This window comes from Ambystoma mexicanum, chromosome 11 (assembly GCF_040938575.1).
Source record: "Ambystoma mexicanum isolate Mex_15411 chromosome 11, UKY_AmexF1_1, whole genome shotgun sequence".
In the NCBI taxonomy this organism is placed as follows: domain Eukaryota; kingdom Metazoa; phylum Chordata; class Amphibia; order Caudata; family Ambystomatidae; genus Ambystoma; species Ambystoma mexicanum.
The window spans coordinates 1,421,915,516-1,421,938,614 of NC_090934.1; the positions used below are offsets into that span (position 1 = coordinate 1,421,915,516).

The 23,099-nt window shown below is 46.9% G+C and overlaps 1 long non-coding RNA gene across 4 annotated transcripts in view; it reads left to right on the forward strand.

The window, feature by feature from the left end:
* The window catches only part of LOC138504513 (uncharacterized), a 187,182-nt gene that overhangs the window by 14,606 nt on the left and 149,477 nt on the right, over positions 1 to 23,099 (forward strand). Inside the window, exon 2 of one of the 4 annotated variants that reach the window (XR_011279852.1) lies at positions 20,205 to 20,265. The exons of the other annotated variants lie outside the window; for them this stretch is intronic. This is a non-coding gene — a long non-coding RNA (uncharacterized lncRNA). The remainder of the gene's footprint in view (positions 1 to 20,204; positions 20,266 to 23,099) is intronic. 4 annotated transcript variants of the gene reach the window in all.

The window sequence follows — 23,099 nt, forward strand, 5'->3', positions numbered from 1 at the left end:
ATGGTCGGCAACTCACCAGGGCTCACTACTAACAAGTGCAGACGCCCTTACTCTGGCATCTAAACACGGAATGCGACCGCCCTGTCCCTGCTGTTCTGTTTATGGTCCATATCTGTGAGCATGCATGTTTTTATAGCTCCTACTACCACACGTCGCGTTGCTTTGCGGCGCTTGAAAAGCGCTTTGCGGACGCTCACGGTCGGCATCTCAGGTCCTGAACTTTAACCTGCCCGGTCAGAAGCAGGTCATCCCGGTTACCCAGGGCGGCGACTCAGCCCGCAGATCCCGTGCCAGGCAAGTTTGCTAGAAAGCCGCCTTGCCGGTGCCCTCCTCCTCCGCCAGCTCCGTTGCCCGGGGGCGCAGGGGGGCAGCGAGGGAAGCGCCGCAGATCGCGCAGATATACAACTCTCTGGTAGATGATGGATTGCCGTGTCAATTTAAACGGTACAGGATTAATTTGTTTCAATGATTTCTTCTTAGGATCTGAGCCAGTCTTTTTTCCATATCTCCCTTTGCTGTTCAGAGGAAGAAAAAAAGACACACACACACAACACAAGCTCCTTCTGTGTGCCCACTTAAAGCAGGCAATAATGCCAGCAGACAAGGAGCATGGCCCATGGACGCAGCAAGTCACGTTCAAGAGAAATCCGACCCTGCATTACTCACTCGAACCATGTCTTGTCGGGAATCCGGCGCAGGGGGCTTTCGACACGAAAGGGCTTGATTTGTCTGGGCTAACAGGTTCATAATGTGGCACCTTTAAACCCGCCACGCCGCCGGGGGGGGGGGGGGGGGGGGGTCACGTGTGTCTGCGAAGTGGCTCGCGGCCGGTTTGGGGTCATTTCTCAGCTGGACAAGGCCCCCGCCCATTCCCTGCCCAAAGGTGATTGGGCCCTGGCTCAGGTGATACAATGTGACAGGGCAAATGGGGGCCACGCGCCTACGAACACCTTGCTGGTCGGGAGGATGGTTCAAGGGCAACAGCCTGGATTCGAGAAGCTTGTTATGCTGACCCAGCCCTTCAACCACCACCTTGATACACTGATTGTACAGCGCTTTGAAGCAGGTGGAGCCCAGCACGCTAGTCATCTCATTCTTATTTATTTATTTATGTATTTGTTTATTTATATAGCGTACCTAGCCGGAAGGCATTTGGGCGCATTCGTATCCCTGCCAGCATTAGACAGAGACATTGGGGGTGGGGTAGGAGAGAGAGAGGAGGATTTTTATATTTCTCCCTTTTGTACTATTTTGAAGGACAGTTCACTTTCTTCCTCATATTTTTCAGATGTCAGAAAGTAGACAGTACAGTTTATAAAGGCAACCGTTTTGAACACTGAGCTGGTGGTGGGCGAGGGGTGTTGGTACCAGTGCGGTGCGGTGGGGGGGTGTGGATCGCACTGGGTGAAACCGCCTTCACAGGGGGTGACACTGCGCCTCCCCACACCCCAAGTGAAACCACTGTATAGGCTTCACCTTTGAGCAATACAAACGCAATTGCTCGAAGGTGGCGCTTGTTTCACTCGCCGACTCTGCGGCGCCGGCCGACCAGTGATGCTATATTTCATTAGCTGGTTAGCACGTTTCACTGTCGGCCCGGCGCCGCTGAGTGAAGTAAATATCCCGGCCCGGCCTGTGAGTGGGTGACAACATTAGTTACCGCATCGAGTGTCACCAACCCTAGTGACGCCACTGGTGGCGTTCTCGTTCTTGGAATACTATTCCAGTGCCTAAAGACTCTGGGAGGTTGTCGGTGAGATTCACGAGTCTCTCTTGGGAGTCAGTCCACCTGAAATAGGAATTAACCCAGCGTTTATCTCTCTTTCTGAAATGTATGCGCCCCCTACGCTACGGAGCATTTTTGATTCATGAGTACTGGGAGCTCGCTGAAGCTGTTGTGATGACGCAGATGAATACGTCATTACTACCTTCTGTCTGGCCCGCTCCATTAGCGTGTGGGCGAGAAACGTTGCAAACTGAGACAGCCATACCACCCCATGAACCTAGGGGTGGATGACAATGGACCTCATTATGACTTGGTTTTTCCAGACGTCCATAGCGGGTCCCGCGAGGGGACCAGGGAGCTAACAACGGGCCGGCCCGTTCGTAATGGGCCCGTTGTTAGCTCCCTCCCCATTCCCATTGAGCGCTATGAGGGCTCGAATGGGAATGGGGAAGGACCGGGCCCGGGTTCCCTGGAGGAGGAAATACCGGGACCTCCATACTCAGAATGGCCCGGTATTTCCCCATTCAGGGAACCCAGACCCGGACACGATTTTGGAGGCAGCCATGCCCTTATTAAGGGCATGGCTGCCTCCAAAGTCGTAATGAGGCCGAATATGTGTTAAACTGAGCTCCATGAAATAATATGCTTAACCAAAGTGAACGTACTTCCAATCTGCCATACATGGTTAGTTAAATTGAGTGACACAAGTGATGATTAAAAGTAGTTTGTAGAGTGCACAAATGTTGTACTGTTTAAATAGTGCAACAGTGCTAAGGGACAGGAGGTGCCTGTGTACAAAGAAAGGGACTCACTACACAGCTCGGACAGTTGCATTATAGGTAGATAAGATGCTGAATACACGCGCAGGGTCATCAGCATATGGCAGATATTTTAGATGAGTAGACGTGGCTGTAGGTTGCCAATAGGGAAATAGGTCAACAGGAGTGCAGCCATTTTCCTAATGCAGAGGCCGGAACACGTTTTGAATTAGCAAGGCCTCCAAACTCAAGATGTTGAATTTTCAAAAACACATGTAACTCCTGCACAGTCCAGACAGCAGGTCATGGCCAGAGGCAAGGTCAGGAACAAGGACTGAAGTACTAGAGGAACAAAATGCAGACGCAAGATCATGGTTCCCAGGACAAGAAGCGGTAGACTCCCAAGTTAACAATTTTAAGAAGTGCACAAACAACCATTGATGTCCAGGTGAAGGAGACCAGTAAGCAAAACGACTTTATATAAAGTAACTGACTAGGGACACAAGTTGCCACAAAGAACACACATATAGGTTAGAATTAGCTAAAACCTCAATAAAGAGATGGAAATCCACACTCAAACACGGTACCATAACACGTGACCCAGATATGGAAAACAATGGCTGTTCATTACAAGACAAACATAGATAAGGCACATGCAGAACTCCCCAAGCATGCACACAGGCACCAGACGGCACAGACAGCCAAGTCCAAAGGCAAGGGAAGGCCTCATCGCCTCGGGATGACTAGGAGTGTTTTTTACTTGGGTATATGGAAAACCATGGAAGTCTCTTTCCCCATTTATGTGTCACTCATATCTTGACGCCTTTTTAAGGTGTCCAAGATTGGCAAGCTAGATGCCAACCAATCAGAAGTCTCCTTGCCACACTGCCTATGATGGATAGTGCCAACCAATTAACTGGCCATTTAATGATGTAGTAGAAGTATCAATAGTGGAATGGGCCCTGGAGGAGCCATCAGCTAGATATCTACCAATAGAGTAGTAGAGGAGCCCTTGATTGTCTGAAAAGAGCTAGCGAACAATCCTCAGCTACCACATTTTAAGGTGCACCCAGGATCACACAATTAGTCTGAATAATACTCAATGATGGAGAACTCAGGTGCATGCCAAAACCCAGAAGGCCTCATTTCAGGCGGGTCACAGTTAAAAAGCAAATTGAATTAAACAATGACTCTCAGCAGAAGGACTTGGATGAGCCAAGAAGCCAAGGTCTTATCAAACTGAATTGGCTGACATTGGATACAAATGATGTGAAAGAACAGAGACTCCTGTTCAGAAGGCTTGAGCAAAACAAAAGATGCCAGAGGACTATTAGAAAGTAATATTAAATATACTGAAAGGCTCAATTATATGGTCTCCAGCTACAAGGAAGAATGAAGTTGGCCGATCGACGTGGTCACACCTATGCACGAGGGCAGGCTGTGCCCACACTCCTGAAATTTCTCAGAGCACAGTACAAACTCAAGGCCAATCTTCAAAGCACTAATTGAGGTGATGATGGATTGATACATTAATTGGTGGGAAGCTAGTGTTAAGACGAGCTCACCAGCACCTGGATGTTCAGTCTGCATGCTGCAAGACATAGGTGGAAAAGTACTGATGGGGGTTAGAAGCCTACCAATTGTACAGGACCGTGTAATTAAGGGTCCAATAGTTTGTGTAGCCAATGGAAAGTTGTGTATTTAGTGACGTTCATAGTGGCCATTTAGAGGGGAGGGCTTAGTTGCCCCACCTGATGTTAAGTACCCTATCACTTTCCTTCACTGTTCTATACTGGTATGGAACCTATACCTAGATATTCACTTAGAGCCTATCACAACCTCCAATAGGTTTTGTAGTTTGCCACGCAGGATGACGTGGGTGACACAGGTCAGCACGTCAATGATGACGATTTTGCATGATATAACCTCAGTTTTAACTAAAATATGTTGAGTAAGAGGATCGAGCGAGTGCTGATATTTGTTGTACTCCCTATTTTAGATGTTTGACATTAAAACAGACTCCCTTTTTTCCAAATTTGTCATCTTGATTATTGAAGTATGAATAACATCTGCATCCCCATCCATCAACAGGGTATTTCAACTCATCTTCAAGGGCTGGGCAACCCAGTTCATTAGCAACAACAAGGCCAGAGCCTATTTAATACCAATGGCTCCCAGAGATGAATTCCAGATGCTGAGAACGAAAAACACCGTATGTAAACAGGTTAAGAGATTTACCAGGGTGCAAACATTTCTGCATGATGGACGTGCCAAAGAAAACAAAGGGTGTGATTGCACCCACACGCAGAATGGGACTGACACAATTCCCACTGTTGCAGAAAGGTAGAGGACTGGCACAATATATACTTTGACCTCAGGCAATTACAAATAATCTCATGTATGAATTAAAGTCGCTTACAGCAGGTGCAGGGAAGTGAATTTACAAGTTATAATGAGAGACGGCTGGCATGACATTAGCTGTGGGAGACATGAAAAGCTTGTTTGCTGCTATATTGGGTGTACAATCAGATGACATTTGGAAACAAGCAGGGTATCCTGGGGTGACATCCCAAAATACAAGTTATGGCGGAGCACCTTTTAATAATTGTTGAGCAGATGTTTGGAGGGCATTTAGAATACAAGTTCCAGACACACCAGACATGAGTGCGATAATGACACGAAAGATCGGACCAGATGAAGACTGTGCTGCATGCATACTAGACTTTAAGAATAAATGGTGTTTAGAAATTATTGAAGCTTGGGACAAAAATATAACCATATTTTATTGCATTTTATGCCAGGGTCTCCCCGAAGAGGTACAGAGACTATTAAAGAACATTGTTGGGATTGAAGAAAAGTCGTGGCTTGAGATACAATTGACTATTGTCCATCATTGTAGACAAAAACAAGTGAAGGACGGTGAAGACAGAGGTCCAAGAGTGGCCCTCATGACCCCCACACGATTCGCAAACCAAAGGCAGAAAAATAAGAGATGTACCTCACTCCCGGGGCCTTCCTTACCATCGTCAATGTCTAAGAGATGCGAGGAACGCTTTTCACTCTGACAGCCATTCAAATCATACCCTATTGACAATATAGAGGAGATAGAGTTGTCAACGATTGAACAAGTTGACTGACTAAAACCTTGAAAAGCTGCTGACGTCACTATTGACAGCACAACGTATGTGCACGTAGACATGAAGGATATAGGCACCCATTCATGAAGCTGTGAAGACACAGTGGTTCAATGCTGCTAGATATAAAATAAATGCTTATGACTCACACAGATAGAGGACAAGCACACACACACATGTATATCCTTTCTCTAAGCAAAAACAGCAAGACAACAAGAATACATTTAATCAGCTTGCACATGCTTAGTTGTGACTAACATGGATGGCCATATGAACAAAGATGGAAGGCATAGGTTCATTGAAGTGAATCGGGAAGGCAATATCGACTTCAAATACATGGACAGACTGACAGCCTGATTCAGCTTAAGGCAGACAGAGACAGGGCTTCTGGTGCAAATACAGTGGACATCCTACCGAAGGGCAACCAGAGGAAAATAGTTTCCATTACTAAGGCGATAAGGCACCCGCTGGAAACACAGCTTAAAATCTTCATAATTACAAGCAGGAGAGCTCCATTTCGTGGTCCACACACATGTGACCCGGAAAACTAGGACAGTGCCTATTCATTCGAGGAAGATGGAGGGAATCTGTTCCCGTCAAACCAGCGTTGGAAGGATACCATTTCTACACACGTTCAAAGCTGGATGTATGCTCTCAGTGCTTAGGCGATCAGAGATGGCAACCTGTTGGGAACATACAGCTCCTATTGCCTTGAATAGGCTCGCTCAACCTGGTAGCTGTCCAAGCTCCCAAGGCTGAGAAGACTCGTTCTGTCAAATCCTTAGCTACCTTTCACATAGAAGCACACTATGTTGCAATGCCCAATAATTTCCCCACTATCCTGCAACTCTGTGATTGTAATATTTAGAGGTGGTCCTAGGAGGAGCCACCAGATATGGGATTCCAATAACCAGACTAACCCCTATGTATTACATTTATAGTTTTCCTAAACTGACCAATCCCCATCCTGTTAGGTCACATTATTTGGAAATGCAACACATTTTATGAGATCACCGGCCCTTAAAATGGTGTAACCCACGTTTGGAGGACGAGATCCTGTGGATTGCTATACTGTTCTAATGTGATCCTGTCTCTTTGTTTGATAATAAAGACAGTCAACTTGCCCAATGGTTGAGTTTTCCAATCTTGCGGCTTGGATTTTGTTGGGGCCCAAGTACCCTCTTGCTGGTGATTGGTGTAGCTGCTAAGAGTTCCCCTGCCGCGCCTTTAAAAGTGGTAGCAGAGAGATGGTCGCTAAGACCTGTCAGCATTAAGCCTGACTCATCCCGCAGCATGCCTGAAGGGCTGCGCAGCGACCCACGTGGACCGACCCCCAATGCCGCCCATGGGAATAATTGAAGAGCTGCCTTGAAGGAAATCCTGCCCTCTCCTAATGGGATGTTAAGCAGACCAGATGGCAGAGTGGCAGATTTTGGGAGAGTCAGTGTCTGAGGGGCTTCAGCGGATCACAGATTGTTAGTATATACTAAAGTATACGGCAAATATAGGGGGAGGGTGAAGTTCCGCTTAGTGTTGTGTTTCTGAATTTGTGTGTTCTTGTGAAGGTTAAAAATTCTTTCGACAGTCATTTTAGGCGGTCAGCTTAGACAGTCAGCTTAGTTTACAGATGAAAAAAAAATACTTTAAAAAGGTTACATATACCCGAGGCATGAGATTAGCTTATGGATGAAAAACATAAAAAATACAAAAAAGGATACCTGTGAGTTAGGCAATTTAGTTTGGTTCATACCTGTGTCTAGGTATTAGCAGATGATGCTAACTTAGATTGTGGAAGGTGGTTTCTTAATTTATCCCATTGAGATGTATTCCTATATGCGGCGGTATAGCAGGGCCATGTGATTTTTTGGATACCCTTTGAGGCAAGAAAACTGCTGTGCGTTATGTTATGTTTGTTATTGTGTTTATGTTGTTAAAAGCGGAGACATATATCAACATATTAGGGTTTTTTCTCTGTGCAGTCTGCAATATCACAATACAATGAGCAGCCGTTGGTCACACGTGTGAGGTTGTTGAGTAGGACTTGAGGTTCTTAGAAGGTGGTGGATGCCATTTCTATTTAAATTTTGTTTGAATTGTTGAAAAGTGTTATGCCATTTGGGCGGAGCTCGAGGACCACATGAATGAAGTTGTGGCTTCTGGCTTTAAGGGTCGTAATCGTAGCATGGGCGGTGCATGGAGCTTGCTCTTGTCGGTGGTGGTAAGCCAAAGAGGCTGTTGGAATGATTCATTTCATTGCTATGGTTTTGAGAAAGTGATCGAAAGTGATGTTACTTATGTCACTGTAAATTGACAAAAGTAATTGAAAGTGTCAAAATTCACGTTTAAGGTCAAGTAAATATTGACGGTTACAAAGTAAGATGTCGAAATGAGGGATACATCCATTCAAAATGTATGCGAGTCCCTCCCGCCATAGAAAGACAAAATACGCAAGTATAGCATGGAACGGACTAGCAAAGCCATGGCCCAAAGACGGAAGATTTTCCAATTGTGTGCAGCAACATATGACCACATATTTACATGACGCCTATAAGGGAAAGAATTTAAGTAATTGATTGGCTATATTAGAGCTATGGAAAATGTTTCAGGACAAGTAAGTGACCCCGACCCAAAAGCAAAGGATGTTGAGTCACTGCGAGGCAGGAGGCCAATCACCTTCGGCTCCCCCTCCTCCTCAAACTGCAGGTGGAGTTCCAACAGCAGAAAGTCAGGGATTTTACCCCTTAAAGGAATTGAAAGTAGTGGCAGGATATATCAATCCTATTTTTGCACCACTAGCGTAAAGCAGCAAAGACACAATTAGAGCGAAGCAGAGGAATAAAAAAGCAGAAGCTTTTAGTAGTGAACATAAGGAATGCAGCGACTTGCAAGTGAAACTGAGAAAAGATGATGAGAGATGGGCAGGACATAGTGGAGATCATGAGGCGACAGTCCCGACATATGAATGGGCAGGCGGACAGATAGTGCTAAAACTGGACAGGAAGACTACAAACAAGTTAGGACATACGGGTGAAAAACTCCAAAGGGGTAATTCATAGAATTTAGCGCACAAGTGGCGCACGCGTCTGGTGCACAGTGTGCACGTGCAAATCTCTGTGCCAGCCGCGTACGCTAAAATCCATTTCCTCGCACAGCGTATTCATGGATTTTAGCTACCAAAACCAGCCGTGGCGCACAGTGCCACAGCGACCCTGCAGCAGCGCCAGTTACGCCCCCAGGAATGCCCCTCGCGCAGGGAAAAGCCATCAAAATCCCCAATCCAGCACAAAGGGCTGCGCTAACCCTGTACCAGCACGGCAAGTGGGGTATGTGTATTACTGGGATTCGTGGGAAGTTTCACATGCGATTGGCCCTGTGCGAGCGGGGTACGTGTATTACTGCGGTTTGCATGAAGTTTCACATGCAATTTCAGCAGGGTACGTGTATTTCGGGGGTGCATGGGAAGTTTCACACGCGATAGGCCCTGTGCGAGTGGGGTACGTGTATTTCAGGGGTCGTGTGAAGTTTCACATGCAATTTCAGCAGGGTATGTGTATTTCAGGGGTGCAGGAAGTTTTACATGCGATTTCAGCAGGGTATGTGTATTTTAGGGGTGCGCGTGAAGTTTCACACGTGATTTCAGCAGGGTATGTGTATTTCAGGGGTGTGGGAAGTTTTACACGCAATTTCAGCAGGGTACGTGTATTTCGGGGTGCGCGGGAAGTTTCACACGCAATTTCAGCAGGGTACGTGTATTTCAGGGGTGCGTGGGAAGTTTTACACATGATTTTGCTGTCAGAGTGGGAAACGCATATTTTGGGGGTGCACGGGGAGTCCTACACGTGAATTGGCAGTGTGGGTCTTCCCAGGTGTCCCCTCTATCCCCTCCACGGCCCTTGCAGGCAGCCCACACCACAGGGGACTACCATGCACCCCTGGTCATGTCCCCCAGCCCCCCCACCCCCCCATCATTGACAGGCAACGGCCAGCAGGCCCTGACACATGTCCCCCAGGACCCCCACCCCCCAGCAGTGAGGGGCACCTGCCAGCAGGCCCCCACTCATGTCCCCCTGCACCCCCACCCCTCCATCATTGACAGGCACCTGCCAGCAGGCCCCGACACATGTCCCCCAGCACCCCCACCCCCCAGCAGTGAGGGGCACCTGCCAGAAGGCCCCCACTCATGTCCCCCTGGACCCCACACCCCCAGCATTTACAGGAACTGCCAGCGGGCCCCCACTCATGTCCCCCTGCACCCCCACCCCTCCATCATTGACAGGCACCTGCCAGCAGGCCCCGACACATGTCCCCCAGCACCCCCACCCCCCAGCAGTGAGGGGCACCTGCCAGAAGGCCCCCACTCATGTCCCCCTGGACCCCACACCCCCAGCATTTACAGGAACTGCCAGCAGGCCCCGACACATGTCCCCCAGCCAACACGACATCACAATCTAGATCCCTGGCTCTTATGGCCACCCATATCCCTCCCCACGCCACCCCAGTCCAAACACCCAACCAAGCTTTACATCCACTCCAAATTGAAATACCCATTACATGATAGATAACAAAAAAGCAGTATGCCCATGAGTACAAGTCTGTCAGACCCACACAATGGCAACACATGACTGAGAAAACCCACATTGTGACATGCATGAAACCAATGAGAGAAGACCACACATTGAAGTAAGAAACAAAAATGTATACAAGTCAAAATGAAGGGAATGAAATCAAAACACACAATAATGCCAATAATAATGAAAATGCAGCATGTCCCAAAAAATGATAAATAAATAAAATGAGAATCTAAATTAATCCAAATGAAAATGTGTCCAAAGTCACCGTCCAACAAAGCAAATCCAAAGGGAAAGAAAAGCGTAATATCCATTGCTCCATGGTGAAGAAAAAAAAAGATGAAGGAGAAAAATCCACTGTAAAACTATGTACAAATAGCAAATCCAGGGTCCATGAGCCCAACGACATAAATGAAACCTACAATGAAACCTACCTAATTACTAACTATATACAAAAATGTGGGGCATAGTCCATGCGCCCCAAATGAAAGAAAAAAGAAATGAAACTTAACACTAATGAACTATATACAATGGCGGTGGGCAAGTCCAACGGCTCACTTGTTGATGTCATGGGCCAGGGCATCATCAAACTCCTGTTCAATGTCTTGGAGGCGGCCCTGTTCTCTAGCCCAGAGGTCTCGCAGGGATAACGCCATGTCTACCTCCAACTCCGTGCAAATTCCCTCGAGGCACTCAGCCCGCCTCAGCGCCCTGCGCATGGAGTTCTCTGCCCTGACCATTGTGAGCCGTGCCTCCCCTGCCCACCGCCGCTCCGTACCTATCTGCTGGCCCAACCGCTGCCACACGGAAGACACTCCCATTCCAGGGTCCTCCTGCCCTCCGGCCGATGCCTGCCCCTCTGATGTAGATGGCCCCGAGCCATGATGCCTCCCACGTTGAGCCTGCGCTGCCTCCGACGCAACTGCCTCTGCCAGCACGACGGCATCCAGGCTGATGGAATCCACCGACGGCGTCGTGCATGTGCCCTGCCCAATGGTGCCGGCACATCCTCCATCTGCTGGGGTCCAGTTGCAGTGGTGTCCACCCCTGCTGGACCTCCGACTCCCGACTGTGGCAGGGATGGGATCCCCACTGAGCTGGCTGCGTTGGTCAGGGCAGGTCCACAGGGGGCCCTGGTGGCATCTGGGCTGGAAGACGGCATGGAGAACGACTGGCACATAGTCTCCACAGAGGAGGAGAGGGCCGCCAGAGTGGCCGACACATGTACAAAACCCCCGACCATGGACACAATCCCAACTGGGCCACGTTGGCACGCTGCTCTTCATGATGACGTGCATGCTCCCCCTGGGAAGCATGGACGTCATCACGAATGTCACGCGTGCGCAACGCGACACCAATCAGGACCTTCTCCATAGGGCCAGGGGTCCACTCGTCCGCAGGTAGAGGAGTGTCAGATGACATGGACATCCCCCCTACCTGCGGACGGGCCTAGGATGACCTGTGCTGCCTCCTGCCTCTGCCCCTGGACTGCACCACTTGCACCAGTGGTACCACCCCCCCCCCAGGCCCTATGTGTGGCTCAGTAGCGGCCTCCTCCTCCTCTGTGGAAAGCACTAACCTGGATGGCTCCACAACGTCTTCTGCCATTGCAAGCCCATGTGGGGGCTCACCCACCCCTTCCGCTGCAGCCGTCGTGGCAGACGCAGCACCAGTCCCCTCACTCCCGGACGATGGTAAATTCTGGGAGGGTGACTGGGCCTTGCGTCGCCGGCCGGTGGGGGCATCCCCGCCGCTTTGCTCCACAGCGCCGTCTCCGCCGTCTCTTCATCACTTGCCGCTGTGTAGAGGGAGACATAGAACACAAGCATCAGGGTACTGTACAATGGTCCCCTAGACAGGAAGCAATAGCAGATGAGTGGCACTGTCAAACATACTTCCATCATGTCCCTCCACAACACATGGGTCAGTGCAGGCAAAACACATGCAGTAACAGGCATGGCGCATGCAATGAACATTAGCATACATGTCCAAGGGACTCTTGAAACATACAATGCTGGTTTGAAACTCACATGCATCATGGGTCATGCCTATCACATGCACACACTTCACCGTAGTTTCATCCATCTGGCCTCGTACACCCCAGGCACAGTGGATAGAAGGATGAGTAGGCTGCATCAGTGAATCTGAACATTGTCACAGACATGTGTCATGCATCCATGGCATTTACAAGTCACAGACATGCAAGTCAGACACACAGACATGGACACCAAACATGTCCATGACCGCAGCACCCATCCCTCACACTCCATCCATGACCAATAACAGAGATAGACATGCATTAATGTGTGCATGCCGCATGATGCTCCGCATGTTGCATTGTAACACATGCACCTACCATGTGGTTTACACATTACTGGTCTCACATGCATGACCATGAAGACCATGATGTCCCTGCACACACACATACGTACATGGCCTATGTCACACATACAGGCAAGTATCAGACAACCAGCACCCTGCAACATGCCATGTCTCACACAGAAATGCTTGGCCACTTACCGCCCAACTCCAGACGGGTCTGCCTCTGAAGGATCTGTGCGTGGAGCGCTGGACCTACGAGTTCCAGGACCCTCATCTGGATGGTACTCATGCTGCCTCGGCCCCCCTCCACGAGGCGCCGGGCCTTTATGAGGGTCCTGGACCTCAGGTCCTCCCAGTGCTTCTTGACTTGCTTGATGTTGCGGGTTGCCATCCCCTCTGTGTTAATGGCAACCACAAAGTCGTCCTTCCTTGTTGGCGCGTGATGTTCTGAAGAGGGCATCATAATGCCCCAGGACATGCTCCACCAGGACACTAACTTCCTTCTGAGTGAAGCTGGATGCCCTCTGCCCCTCTGGCTGGGGGTCGCCACTGGTCTCAGATGGTGTTTGCCCCGACATGGCGACCCCCGAGGCAGGCGTGGGTGGGCAACTGGGTCCTGGGGCTGGGCTGTGGAGCGATGGTATCCCAGTCGGGAGTCTTCTGTTCCAGCAGGGGTGGACACAGCAACTGGACCCCTGCAGATGGCTGATGTGCAGGCACCAAATAGCAGGGCACGTGGGCAGCAGGCAGTCACGCAGCAGCAGATGGCAGGTGGGAGCGTGCTCGGGGCTCTGGTGGGCAGAAAAATGGCCTTCAGGGCGGGAGTGTGGTCTTCCGTGTGTTTTCGCGTGGCCATCTTGATACGGAGTGATTTGGCAAATGAAACAATTGCACGTCAGCATGTAATTCAAGGAAAGGCCCTTAGCGCGTAAGCGCGTCAGCACACGTACGCAATTTCATTTGACCAAAGGCTCTTAGCGCGTAAGCGCGTCTGTGACGTATCGTGTACGGGCGTTGCCCTTTCACGTTTAAAACTTCCCGCGAACCCCAGGAATACACGTACCCAGGCCAATCGCGTGTAAAACTTCCCACGCACCCCTGAAATACAGGTACCCAGGCCAATCGCGTGTAAAACTTCCCGCGCACCCCTGAAATACACGTACCCTGCTGAAATCGCATGTAAAACTTCCAGCGCACCCTTGAAATACAATTACCCCACTCAGTATATGCGTGCTTTTTATTTGTGCACACTTTTGTAATGCAGAGGGACGCTACCGCTTACCTTCGTGTGGCGGACGTATTTAGGCCTGTGCGTGTCTTTGCCTGTGCGCGGGTTTACCCTATTCGATTCCATGAATAGTTGCGTGCGTGTGGGCGTTCCGTGTACTTCTCAGCAGTACTTCCCCCGTTACGCCTTCTTTTTCACGCGTTATTCCCCATTCCGCGTGTTACGCCCCCTGTTCGCCTACTTTTGTTGTGTGCGCTGCGCTATGTGCGCTTAGCGCACGATGTTCGGAGACATGTATACCAGCGTGCCCCATGCACGGGTTTGGCACACAACCAGTGGGAAAGTAGCACAGCGCCTTCCTTGAATCGCACGCGTGCGCATGCACTTGCTTTCTCACACTTGTGCCTCCTTGCGCCTGCTTGCGCTGGGATTTTCGGCGCATGTTTGTTCCATGAATCGGCACTCAAATCGTAAAGATGCTGAGGAAGCAGCGAAGAAATGGGCAGAGATAATGGAGGAAGTACAGAGAAGAGAAAGAGAAGAGAAGGAGGAATACAACAGGTTGAGAAGGGACTGAGAGCAAGCAGAAGAGAGGGAAAGAGAAGAGAGGGAGAAGAAGATGCAGAGAGAGCTGGAGGAAACAGCTGCAAAGGCTGAAGAAGAGAAGGAGAGACAGCTGCAAATAAAGAAAGAAAAGAGAAGGGTGGAAGTTGAGCGACTCATAAAAAAGCGCTGACATGCAAAAGAAAAGGAGGATAGGAGTCGTGAGCAGAAAAAGTTTCAAGACGATTGTTTAGATCGCAAGACAGTGCTTTCCATGAACATTACCTAATGCGTGAGGCTACAGTAAAGGGAAGTAGTACAGAGAATGGTTTTGTTGAAAAAGGCACTACTACCATTTCCCAAGGAAGTCTTTGTGTGAGTACCCAGTGTTCTATGGTCTAGTAGTCCATATGACGTGGGCCTGTTAAAGGCAATAGGAGCTGTCAAAATAAAACTTAAGCCAGGAGCTATCCTACCAAGAGCAAGACAATATCCCCTATCTAGAGATGCAGATGAAGGCATTTATGAGATGATCGCTGCTTTAGGCATTCAAGTCCCTTCGGAGTCACAGTGTAATACCACTGTCTGGTACCTGGTCATTTTTTCAAAAACTTATTTTCGAAACACCATTTTTTCAAAAACATTTTGTCTAAATGTATCATTTTTTTTTATTTTATATGGTTTTTTCAGTTCCATAAGTAAAACAAAAAGTGTACAAAAAGGGGTTTGGTGGGGACCCCCCATTTAAAAAATAAAATTAAAAAAAGAAACATTTGAAAAATATTTATTCGGCAAAATTGTGTTGAGAAAATGGCATTTGAAAATATGCCATTTGAAAAAGTGAACATAACAACCGCTGTATACCTGTGAAGAAGGCAACTTGGGGATCATGGCATTTTGTCCAAGATTTATATCCCCTGAATCAAATTGTTGAGGCAGAAATTCTGTTAGTCCCCAATCCCGTGACAATTCTATGTAGCATTCCAATAGAAGCTACCCATTTCACTGTAATAGATCTGAAGAACACTTTCTTTTATATACCCCTCCACTAGGAGTCACAGGAATTGACTTCCTTTCCATATAGAAACTGGAAGTGGAAACACACGAGATAACCACAGGGGTACTGTGAATAACCCTCTATCTTCAATAGGGTCATCCAAATGGACCTAGGGAACATACAATCACAGAATACCATCATTCAGTATGTAGACACCATTTTCATTTACAGCAAGTCTGAAGAGCAGTGTTGAAATGACTCAGTGCATTTGTTGACTGTATTAGCAGAAAAGGGCTACAAGGAAGACAAGGTAACAGTACAATATTGCCAGAAGGAGGATTTGTACATTGGACAGCTGATATCACAAGAAGGCTGAAAGGGAACCCCATAAAGGGCTGAGGCGATCTTCAGAATTACGCTGTTTCAGACAGTGAGAGAGATGCAACAATTCTGGGGTCTCTATAATTATTGGAGAGCCTGGATATTCGACTACAGGACATACACAGCACCCCTATTAAGAGTGCTTCAGAATGCACATAGAGGGGACGGTTACATATCATGGACACCCGAAATGACTGAAGCATTTGAGGAACTGAACAAAACAATATGGCCATCTCCAGTGTTAGAGCTCCCCAATTACCAGGAAGAATTCTATTTGTTCTTGCATTCCAATGGAGTAGTGATGACTGTGGTACTATCACAGAAGACAACCCTTGGACACAAACCAATGGCCTACTATAGGGGATGTTTAGACCCAGTGATGAGAGGACATTAGCCCTGTGAACATTACCTGCTGCTGCATTTGCTGTAAAAAGGTCAGTGAGTATCACAATGGGGTGCAGAACCATACTTTACATGGAGTATGCCCGCTTTGCTATCCTCGAAAAGCCCAAAAGCACATTGACTACCCAGAGAGCATCTGGATACGAGGTGATAATCTCAAATTTGGCAATGAAAGTAGTGAGATGCAGAATTGCAAACCCAGCGACATTCATAGCTGAGCCTTTGGAGGAAGGAGACTATGTACATGACTGTGCTACGTACATGGAACAATATGACAACATCCCTAAGGTGGAGAGAATGCCCTTGAGGAAGGAGAAACACATTTCATTGACGGGTCGTCAACTGTAGCCAAAACAATTGGGGAAAGGCACACTGGGACGGCAGTGGTAAAAATGAAATCAGACCAGACAGCCGAAATAGTAGCAAGCTCAAGATTGCCATCACATATTTTAGCACGGACAGCAGAATTAGTGGCTCTCATAATGGCATTAGAAGCACACAAGGACAAGGAGGTCACAGTGTATTCCGATTCACCCTATGTGACATCTACAGTACTCGCTGAACTGTCACTATGGCAGTGGAGGGGCTTCCGACGTGCTGACGGCACACCAGTGCAGCATGCACCCCTATAGGGCAGACTCATAGACGTGCTTCAATTCCCATCAGCCATAGCAGTCATGAAGTGCCAAGCACACACGAAGGGGGAGAACTTTGTCTCCCATTCCAATGAAGCTGCAGATGCAGAAGTGAATTGCACAGCATATTTCACAGAAATAAATTACTATGACACTCCCTCTAACACAAGGATACGCATGTGCAATATGATACTGAAGGAAGGATATAGCTCACTACCTGCCATGCAAATAATGGAGTTTCAGAGAAAGGTACCATTAGAAGAAAAGGAATCATGGGTAAAGAGGGGTTGTTCAATATCCCCTACAGACATATTATGGCAACAGGAAAGCACTGGCCAGCCAGTGATTCCAGTAACATTATTGCAAATCGCGCTTACACAATTACATCACCCCACTCATTTAGGCAGGGACGTACTTGCTGCACATATTGGGGAAGAGCGGTTCTGTGCAAATATGGCAGAGCACATAGCTGCATTCATGGACAATTGTACTGTCTGTAAACATTTTAAAGTGGGCCATACTTTGGGAGTAGTGCGAGGAGCAATACCCCTCCCCATTGGCCTTTCCAATATCTCCACACTGATCATGTAGACATGGTCAAGTCTGACAAGGCTACCGTTATATGATAGTAGTTGCATTTACATTTTCCAGATGGATCGAAGCTGGTTCATGTTCGCACCCTGAGGCTCTCAGAGCCGCACAATTCCTCGTTAGATAGGTTATCTCATGATGGGGAGTGCGTGATCTTCTCTAGTCTTACAGTGCACCCCATTATGTAAATGGGACCTTTTCCTATATAATGGCACTACTGGGGATCAATCACAGGTTTTCCTGCACTTATCACATGTAAGCGAATGGAATATGCAAGCACCTCAATGGCGTATTAAAGGAGAAAATAGCCAAAATTAGAGCCACATTGAAAAAGGGGTGGCTGCCTTGCCTGCCCGTAGTTCTGTTTGCATTGTACAACCAACCTGGATCCGAACACCATTTAACCCCTCATGAGCTGCATGCAACATCCACTTGCTCCTCCCACTTGAGCATTGACAGATGCCCACAGTTCTGCTGTTGTCTTAGGGGATTTAATGCATGATTATCTTGCTACGATAATGGCTAGTGCTTCTTTTATCTCTCGACAGTACACCAGAAACAAACTTTTAATTGTTCAGACAACAAGCACTTTATCCTGAAGACTTGGTGTACCTGCGAACGTTCGTTAGTCCTTGGTGTTTGAGCAGCACTTCTCTGCAGAGCAGAGCAGGCCACTGATCGTGCGGTGAAACTGAGTGGCAACAAATCCTGGAATTACATTGGAGATGTCAAATCCTGCTGAGTTGAGAAGTCCTCCCACCAGTACGAACACGATTTGATGCAAGAAGAACAAAACAAAGAAGAAGCGCCACAACAAAGATTGACGTGATCAATGACTAGATCCAGGGAAGAAAAAAAACACAGAGTTAGAGTAGGCACACTATCTTTTCTCACACTAGGTATTTATCGTGAAAGTAAAGGACTGCCTTAATACATGATTCTGTACCTGCACTCAACCTTTGAGGAGCACTTTATTAGATTTATAATTGAAACCGACACTGAGTGGATGAACCCACCTAGATTGTACTTTCTTGCTTTTCTGCTTTACGTGGCACACACTGCCCCACGCTTGACCAAAATGGATCCACCCATCATCACTCTCTTGAACCATGGTAGGATTTGTATAGTGTAGGAACGGTTGTTTTATGCAGCACTCACTCAGTATTTAAGACAACGATAACAGACTAAAACAATAATAACACATTTTTGAGGCTTTTCAGGTGATTCTACAATCCTTCTGGACACCACAAAGGACATCCGATATTATGAAAAATGGGAATTGTAACTTGAATTGCTATATTGATATGTTGTGCCTTCTGTTGTCTCTACATCTTTACCCTCTTTGTATTATTTATTTTATTTTAGTTTAATGTGATATAGTTTATAAATAAATTTTACACATAAAATACACATAAAATACACACATTCATTTCTTACATACAGTGTACTTAACTATAGCATATTATTGATAACTCAACTACTCAGCACAAAAAATATATAACTTAAAAATATCATAATTAATCTGCACAGAAGTAAAATAACAGAAACACAGATAAGTAACTAGAATTTCCTATAACCATATATCTGCTACATTTTAAGTGTCCACACTTAAGAGCAATAGGTCACAGATTGAACATTTCCCATGAATGGCCATACAAGAGAGAGTCATAAGCCTTCCTACTATCAGTAACCAAAGGGTTCTTGGGGGACAGCACACAAGTGAACGTTGACATCTCAGGGGCAACATAAAGTTGTTTCAAATGGAACTTCCTAGTTAACTCTCAACTACTAACCAAACATTATATATTGCAATCAGGCAGCTCATATTCAAAGAATTAATGCTGCTCCACCAGAAAGCTAATTCTGCTATAAAGACGCAACTATGAATATATCTACCGTATTGGGTCTGGTAAGTTATGGATAATTTAGGGCAGTTTGTTAACACATGTTTCCCAGTTTCTAGTATTGACTGGTTTTTACATAGTCGGCAGTAGCGTTCAACATGGGGTATCTGATTTATTACCCCAGCTCATGCCAGGACCGGCATTTTTTTAAAAGATATTTTTTTTCTTTTTTTATCTTCTCAGATTTATTTTATTTTACATTAATGTGATATAGTTTATAAATACACTTTACACATACAATACTCATACACACTTTGCATTATGAAGGATTCTATTTTTGCATGAACATGCTTTGATCCCTACTAACACAACTCCTATTCATGCGTTCATGCAAGTCATAATTGGGCAGATCCAAAAGAAGTAAAAAGACTCAAGTATAGTACAGACGTAGACTTTGAACAGGTAAATTCATATCTAACAGATTCGGGCCCATATATCCACAACGTGTGGTGCAAGCACATGACCAATGTGGGGAAAGAAAAGACAATGGAGAGCTGTTTTGTATGCTCTCCCATCCCCTATGCCATGGGTACATCCAGAACATTTGTAGCAACTGAAATTCCAACCGGCAGAGCACAATGTCTCATGCACATGTTGCTCTGCACAACCAGATGCCGGTTTCAAGGAAGATGGGCAACACTCAAATGGATGTCACAAAAGATGTTCTCATAGAAGACATTCCTGATAGCCCACACAAAGGAGAGGCCAGAATAGTGATACAAGAGGAATGACAATGCCCCAAGGCAAAACAAAAGGAGTTGGATGAATGCCAGGATACTGGCAAAGACCACCGTTATTGGTATATGGCTAAGAATACACAACTGAAGGGTAGAAGGAGGGAATGGGTGGGAGCAAGGCACACACCCTACTAACAGCCACAGTGAAAGTGGTACAAAAGGAAAATGAGAACTGCCTCAAAGAATGGGAAGCAAGTGCAAAACTGCTCACATGGGTAGAGAATGAAGCAGGTCCTATGCAAATTTCACCACTCAAGAGTGTTTCATTGTGTTTCCAGAATAATGGTCCAGTAAAGGTTGGAGAGAATAAGGATTGCAAGCAGATATCGAAGATACTTGGTACGAAGATCCACACTGCAGTAAAGTAATTGACCACTCACAACTGGGAGTGTATGGTTGCACCTGAGCTGCTGGTTTCGTGGCAATTATTTATTTTTTTTCTAATGAGTAATTAGGACTTGAGTGCGGTTTAGCAATATCATGCTTTGTACTTGTCTTTCCCGTCTTGTGTTTGGCAACCTCCTCATTCTTCCATCATTGGGTATGTAATTCTCTAATTACTTACTGGTTTTACAATACCATTCAATTTTGATAAACTGTTCTTTCGATATTTTGTCACTTTTCATTTAATTGATTTGAAAATTCATGTTTACAATTTATGTCATTGGGCAATATAACCTATACTTTGTTTAATATTGTTTGAAATCTTATACAAGCAGCCTTGAGGGCGACCAGATGTTGGTCGAAACACGGGTCGGCTGTCTTGCACACTCATTAAACTTAATTTGTAGAAAGACAAATGGACTACTGATTGAATGAACATATTCTGCATCTATCTAATAATAGGGAGAGCGCTGACACAACCAGACCTCGCTTAATTTCTGTAATGAAATACATACTGTCAGGTCAAAATAGGGGAGAGATTAGAATAGAAGGCCACAGATTGCTGCCGTGCAGTGATGCACAATGGAAGGAAATACATGGCTGCTGGAATAGAGGCCAGTTACAAATAAAAGGAAATGTATTTACCACTGAGGGGTGGAGCGTCAGACTGATAGGATGTAAAGCACTAGCAATCCTAGAGCAGCCTGAGGAGGCTGCACAAAATGCAAATACAGCGTGCCTTGATGAATGTCCTGAATACATGAAACTGCTTTCTCCTGTGTGGAAGATGATGGGGTACCAGTGCCCATAATACTGATCATAAGTGCAGTTCTGTGCTTCAGAAATAATGGCACAGTGAAGGTTACAGTAAACACAGGTTACAGATGTGTTTTTAATTTGCCAGGCATGCGAGTAAGCAGAGCAGTACTATTGGACCACTATTGTGCTTGTGGTTCACCTTACCCAAATTCGGGGATGTCTCTGCTCCCTAGTGATACTAAGTGCACTTTACGTCCTTCCCTGCCCCTTGGCATGCAAATGTCAGTGAATGCCAAGTGGTTGCAGATAACAAGATGGGAACTGTTGCAAACAATAAATGCAACTATAAAAGGGTTTAACACAATCAGAGAAAAGTTGAGAGCAGTGAGACTAATGACCTTCCAAAACAGATAAGTATGGCACCTATGGGTGGGGGTACAACCCTGTATGCCTAGTGCATGTTTTTGAGCAATTGTGTGTTGCCCACAGAGCAGAGTATCGTCTGGTGGCAGCTTCATGCTGATGTGAAAGGAGCTCTGAGTATCTTCCATTTTGGGATACCCAGGCCCTGCCATAGGAATCAGGGGACTCCTGATAGAAGGCAAGATGGCTGCTAGGGCCTCTTGGTTTCTATTGACTGTTACTTTGTTTTCATGAAAGTCCTGAGAAGCCCTGACTCTGTCCCTTCCCCTGACTGGCTGTTGGGTGGAAGAACCATGTATGGTATTGTTGGGAAGTCCTGGCCAGACTGGATCCTTCCCAGTGACTGTATGTTGTGGGTACACCCTTGGGGTGGGGCCTGTGTGAATAGAGTGTGTGACCAATATGCATCCTGGTTTCTGTGTGTGACACAATGAATGCGACAAACCTGTCTGAACTGACATGAATGCAGTGTAGTGTGCTGAAAGGCTGGTTGCTTGCCCCAATCCACATTCCTTGTTATGGGTGTCTGGGTGGAAGCGACTGGCCTGAATACCTGTGAGCCTGATTGGCTGCCTGCATGAATGCCCTTCTTTGTGATTGGCTGACTGAGCCTGGCTTAGCCAGATTGTGTGAGGGACAGATGTGTATATCTGGGGACCTCTCACTTTCCAAAGTGTTCAGAAGCTGAAGTTGGAACTTGAAGCTGATCCTTGAAGCCCAGCTGGAGGAGAAGATTGCTGTTGCATTTCCTTCAATGTAATATGAGAGCTGATCGAGTCTGTCGAGGACTGATGCAAGAGAGGATCTGGCTAGGAGACCCCTACCCGAGCTACAAGGGACCATTGTGCAAAAACTGCTGCTCTTTATCGAAGCACCGTGGAAGCCAGTTCTGTGAGTCTGACATCCAGTGAAGGTGTCCGCTGAGAAACCCAAAGAGAGCGTCTGGACATCGAGGATCATTGAAGTCCACTGGCGTCGACCGGGGTCAGAAGAATGTCTGTGACTGCTGGATGCTGAGTCGAATCGTGTTGCTCAGAAGCGGGCACACCTTGATGCCCTGCTGCTCAATGACCGGAGCCTAGAAAACTCCATGCCTAAGCACATTTGAAAGAGGGCTCCCTTGACCTCACTGTCAACCACTTTTTCCTGCGGGAGAGACTCTAGGTTGCTGACTGCCGGCCAAAGTCCACCAGTGGGTTTTCCGCCACCCGAAGCCAACAAAGACACCCCGAAGACACTGAGTGAGTGAAGATCCGAGGTCCAGCTCGTGGTTGAGTCCCGATCACCAAAGTTATCCCGAGGCATGTGCTGCAGCTGCAGCACCGACAGACCAGAGGACCGCCAAACGCGACACCCAACTTCTGACGCCCACTGCCGGGCCTGCATCCATCACTGCTGAAGGTCTTTCAAGTCCACCGAGATTTATTTGCGGTATCAAATATTTTGCATCAAGGCCTACCGCACGGTTTACCTTCCCAGAACTTCCATCATCGAGGAACCGATCGATCGACTAAGAGCACCACAAAGGTCGAAGCTGCTGTATTATTGCAACTGTTCTACTTTTCTTTGAGGATCTTGATGCCTAGTGGCTCCTTCTTCAAAGGAGT